We start from the raw sequence: 5,672 nt of genomic DNA, 5'->3' as shown, positions 1-5,672 counted from the left end.
CTTCATCAAGTGCTCCGTGGTCTTCATCTCCGAAACATTGAAGGCCACCGTTGACGCCAAGCTTAACCAGATTGTTCCAAGTGCCTTTCGATCAAGGACAATCCATGCTTCATCTGCCATTGTTGCGGGCTTCTTCGCAAGACCGCCTAGTGGCAAATAGAGGTCCTTCTGGTAGAGATAGTCTTCAATCTGCATCTTCCAATGTTGGTAGTTTTTGCCGTTGAACTTTTCAATCTTGAGCTTCCCTTCCTCCGCCATAACTCCCACTCAATTCAAGGAATCCTTTCCTTGAGATAATTTAGCTACGAGCAAACCTTGCTCTGATACCAGTTGTTAGGAAATAAGACGTAGCTAAATAGATAATTGAGTAGATTACTTAATGGAGAGAGACAGATTTATATACACGAGATTATAGAGTAGAGAGAGAGAGAGAGAGAGAGAGAGTACACACGATATACGTGGTTCACCCAATGTGGGCTACGTCCACGGGAAAGCAGCCACTCAATGGCTTTAGTACTTCAAAACAAGAAGTAGTTTACAAAGGGATTATACCCTTAATGGAGCTCCCGCCTTGCTTCACTCTCACCACCTCACACTCACCTTGTTGCATCAACTTCACACTATGAAATGTGTGTAGAAATGGCCTCCTTTTATAGGCCAAAAGGGCTGCCCTCTTTTATGAGAGGCAGCCATGTGTAGCCACCCTTGTGAGAATAAGTCCAAATCGGACCCTCCAATCCGCCTATGTGTGGCCGCCCTTGAGAAGACAAGTCCGCTTTTGAATTCGGCCACCGGCCATTGAATTCGGCCACCGGCCATCGGCCATTGACTTCCGACCACCGGCCGCCGGCCATTGACTTCCGACCACCGGCCATCGGCCATTGACTATCGGCCACCGGCCAACCGACCGATTGTTTTCCGACCACTTTTCGGCCGCCGTCCGGCCATATTATTCCGGCAAAAAAGAATATTCCGGCAAAAAGAAAGTCTCGGGGGCCTCCGCCCCCGAGGCCTTTAAAGTTGCCCATGATTCTTGTCCGTGAAAATTTTGGTTTCCGGTGAGTGATTTTCCTTCACGCACGATGGCTTCTCCTCATAATGGGGGCCTTACAAATGTGCGCTTTTACCACAAAAAATTACAAGGGTAAATCAGGCTCCATACTTAACACTTTCTGTGTATTATAGTGCACACCATGACTAATTCTTGAAGGCCTAGCACTACCATTGACTCTATTAGCATTTGTAACAGTTATACTACAGATGATGAAGCATGGATACCATCTCGAATAACTATTGGAAGTTGGGTTCTACTGCAAACTAGGAGGAGGAAGAGAAGGCAACGCAATGATTTCGTGGAGGCTTTCAAGGGACAAGTTAAAGAGTTTAAAGTGTGTGCACAAAGCAAGCGGGTGAAAGAGGTCCTCATACAACATGCTTTCCAGCATGCAGACTTAAGGTTGCAAACATCTCCTCCAAGTTTTCCACGACATCGACCCAGTTGTAAGTTATTTTGAGCATCTCACTTAGTGCATGATTATATTCGAAGGTTAATTGGTGGATATCATCTTTGGTATGTTTTAGGCATTTATCCATCGAATAGGACAGATTGGCAACCAGTTGAGAGCATAGTTGGGATTTTTTATGCTTTCCATGCATTTATTTTTGAGCAAATGTAGCGAGGAAGACAACACAAGGAACTTGCAGATAATGGAATATTCTTTTATGATATGTCATATTTGGAACTGAGAACTTCCTTTGGTTGGGGTCGTGTAGCTCCTTTGTCACTTCCATCCTTTGACAGAAAGGATTGGTCTTTGCCAGCTTTGCAAACTAGTGAAAGCTTTAGGAATAAGTTGTTTCAAGATATGCAAAAGTCCCTCAAGAATTCAATTGCCACAAAAATAGTGCGGCTCGCACTATTTATGCCTCTTGAAGTGTTTGTAGATTTCTTCTTCGATGAGCAAATAAGAACTACCGCAACAATGTTCATTTGCAAGTCTGAGAGCTGTTTGGACTTTTTAGATGATAATTGGGATAGGAAAAAATCACTAGGCAAAATCTGTTCTCAAAATTTCATAGTGTCGTTTTACTATTTTAAATATCATCTTCTTAGTGGGTAGCTTATTCCACTCGACCAAGATACAGAGTCTAACCTCGAGAAAAAACCTTTATCAATGGAGCTCTACTTTCAAGACAGCCTACTTACTGTGATGGATACAATGTCAAGCACAACTCTTGCACAGCTCAGGCTAGATCTTACATGTGAAGCACTTCAACTTTTGCCGGAATTGTATGCATTCAGTCTCAACAGCAAAAAGGTGCTTACTAAATGGATGAATTTTGATTGTCTTTCATACATTAAGACATAGAATCTAACTTTTTCTTCTTTCCAGATTCTAAGACGCAAGGAGAAAACAACATTGTGCAAGGAGTCACTCTCAAATACACTTCACTTAATTGCTTCCACCAGAAGCTAGGTCACATACCTTGTGCACGCAATGAGCTTTGATGCCATGCAAACCATGATGTACTCTTCAAAATGACTAATACAGAGACATTTTGTGCCGCTCAAACAATGTTTGAAAAATGTACACTTTTCATTGTCTCAAAACTTTACAAATTGTGTTGTTTCTGTCAAGATGTATACAAGTTATTGCTCCCTTTCTCTGCTACTACTCCCCTGGTTTGTGCCACTTGTCCCCTGTCCTCTCCCTCGGCTGTTGCCACTGGTTCCCTGCCCTCTCCCCCGGTTGCTGCCACCGCGCCCCTACCCTCTGTCCCGGTTGCTGCTACTTCTACCTCTGGGGACGCTGGTCTCAGGCATCCTTTCACATCGTTCAAAATCATGGGTCTCTTCCACGGCTTCCCATGCATCTTGCACCTGTAGAGCTTCCCTTTGTTCTTTCTCTTTCCGCTGACGTGTAGCCCATTCCTCTACTTCTGCGGCGTCCGCATAATATTGATTTATTTCAAACCTCTTCTTGAGTCTGATTGTAGCGCTGCGTCATTTTGTTAACGCGAGCTTGTTCGAACTCCTCAGCTCTCACCCCTTTCTCTCTTGTACGTTTGTTTATCGAGATTATAATATGTTGGATGGCCATTACAGAAAAATGTCGCACATCGTTGGGGGTGTAGTTATGTAATTGAAGTTCCTGTAGAAGCGTGATAATAGGAAAGTAAGTAAAGATGTTGCTTCTTTTAATACAAACGGAGCAGCAAACAAACAATGAAATAGCACGATAACTGACATTTGGTACATCCAAGATTTGATTGAGGAGCAACAAGGGATTCAAACAAGTTCGCCAGCCACAACTATAGTCATCAACATGTGTGGGCACGATTACCCGTTCGTGCCGGATGGTATTCCCTAGATCATGTTCTAACAAAACATGCTCTACACAGCATACAAGTTTTTTCGCGGCACTACATACGTAACCACTTGAGTCAGTAACACATTACAAAGAGACACTACTTCCAAATGTACCCAAATGTGCCTTATATTTTTACACGACCATGAAACACCCTGCTTTTCTCGGAGTTTGCGTAGTAGACAATCTTATCTTCAATGTCAAATAACAGCAAACTCGAATGATCACTACACCAAAACCATCAAAGATGAGGAAAAAGATCATAAATACAACATGGTTTTAACAAGGCAAGAAGAAACTCACGATTGATTGTATGCAGTGACCAGAAAGCGTGCTAGATCAAAATTCACTCTGCTAAACCAGCCCATCAGAGCCAAAAAGGAAACTCCGTTGGTTTGCAGCATAGGCGATATCAGCGAATCTATTACGTATATTTCATTTTGAACCTCAGCGGAGGCAGAAGCGAGATAGTGCGCCTAACATGAATTAATGGCAAAGATTAGACTTAAGATATTTCAGTGGGCTGTCACTACCACAAACCCATGAGTCAATACCAAGCGACTAGGACAGCTATCAAATTCCATAAGCCACTGACTCGCTTGGTATTAACCCATGTGTTAGCGGTAGTGACCCATCTAATGAACCAAGAGTGAGTTATAAAGAAAAACTGGAGACGTAACACAGCAACATTGACGACTGCCACAAAGACATGGGTCAATACCGAGCGAATGGTATCACTATCCAATTCCATTAGCTACTAACTTGCTTGGTATTGACCCATGTCTTGGTAGTAAGCCATTTAATGAACCAACCATGACTTATCAAGAGCTTGAGAAATACCACAAAGCAATGTTGACGACCACATTTTTTGCATTGGAGTTGGAGAAATTGCGCATGCACAGGAAGTCTTGTTGATCAAGGTTGAAAATGCAAGCCTCCTCTGACCTTCCAGGCAGCAATATCTGTGCATGCAGAGGTGATGACCTGATCAAAACTTGCAACTCCTCTTCGTTCTCTTCGTTGATTTTCTCTAAAATAATCGACTCATCTAAAAAAGGCTCCTCGTTGGATGGCCCTTGTGAAGCAGAGCCTTTCTCTTGTCTTTCTTGAGCTTTATCCATGGCTGCCTCAGGCTCCTCCCTAACAAGCATAGGGTCCTCCCTAACAGACATAGGGTCCTCCTTAACAGGCACAAGATCCTCCTTTACAGGCACAGTCCCTTACAGGCACAGGCTCTGGATCCTCCATGCCTTGCTCATTTTCCTTCATAATTGGTTCCTCCATAAATATCTTTGTTTCTTCAATGACCGCCTCAAGGTCCACCCTTGCCTGCTCATGCTCCTCATTGGCCCACTCATGCCCCTCATCAACCTACCCTTTTGTGTCATTCCTCTCAACCCGTGATCGTATCCTTCTGCTGTTTAATCCAGCCATAGAAGGCTCTGTCTGTCGTGCACAAGAATGGAGAGGAGGGATGTTAAGAATATCCATTGTTCTCATATCCCGGATAGGTACTGGCTGAAGCAGCCCATCGTAGCGGAAGCGCAGCCTCCGAAGAGTGTCAAAATCCCACGGCATGATAGTAACGCGGTGTGTATGGGCAGCCTATATATATCCATCATTGAAGAATTCAATGAGGTAGTCTTCTATAATTTCTTGCAGGCAGAGAAGTGCATTGTTGGCCCATCGCATGCCGACTCTCCACTGCTCGCAAATCTCTTGCACTACTTGTTGGAAAGGAAGACGTGGAATGGCCGGTTGCACGTGTCGTTCGATCCTTTGCATCTCTTGCAGTACACCTTTGTGGGCCTCATATCGGCGTCTTCTTGCTTGAGCATTCAAAGAGTCACCTATTTCCCTTCTAGGCATGGCCTTTGCACGAGGCATCTCTGCAAATAGCATAACAGAAAAATGACATGTCATTTGTCAACATAAGGGACTTAAGATTTCAGAAAAGGTCAGTACCGAGCGAACAGGTACAACAAACAGTGTTTACCTTCCCTTATTCTCTTGGTACTGACCTCATAAAAGTGTAATAGCAAACATCATTTATATTTTCTGAGGTCAGTACCAAGCAAACAGGTGCATCGAACAGAGTTTTCCTTCCCTTATTCGCTTGGTACTGACCTCAGAAAAGTGTAATAGCAAACACCATTTATATTTTTTGAGGTCAGTACCAAGCGAGCAGGTGCATAGAACAGAGTTTGCCTTCCCTTATTCGCTTGGTATTGACCTCAGAAAAGTGTAACAGCAAACATCATTTATATTTTTTGAGGTCAGTACCAAGCGAACAAGTGCATCAAA

At 43.5% G+C, this 5,672-nt stretch overlaps 1 long non-coding RNA gene across 1 annotated transcript; it reads left to right on the top strand.

Annotated features, from left to right (window-relative positions):
• The first annotated feature begins 460 nt into the window (after positions 1-460).
• On the top strand, positions 461-1,999 carry LOC147431006 (uncharacterized). The gene is made up of 2 exons (XR_015185748.1): positions 461-1,500; positions 1,582-1,999. It is a non-coding gene; the product is annotated as an uncharacterized LOC147431006 (long non-coding RNA).
• Positions 2,000-5,672: the final 3,673 nt, after the last annotated feature.

Source organism: Adiantum capillus-veneris, chromosome 21, assembly GCF_014529385.1.
Source record: "Adiantum capillus-veneris isolate H3 chromosome 21, ASM1452938v2, whole genome shotgun sequence".
Classification (NCBI taxonomy): domain Eukaryota; kingdom Viridiplantae; phylum Streptophyta; class Polypodiopsida; order Polypodiales; family Pteridaceae; genus Adiantum; species Adiantum capillus-veneris.
The sequence above is the reverse complement of the archived record's forward strand: the minus strand, read 5'-3'. Positions and strand labels throughout refer to the sequence as shown.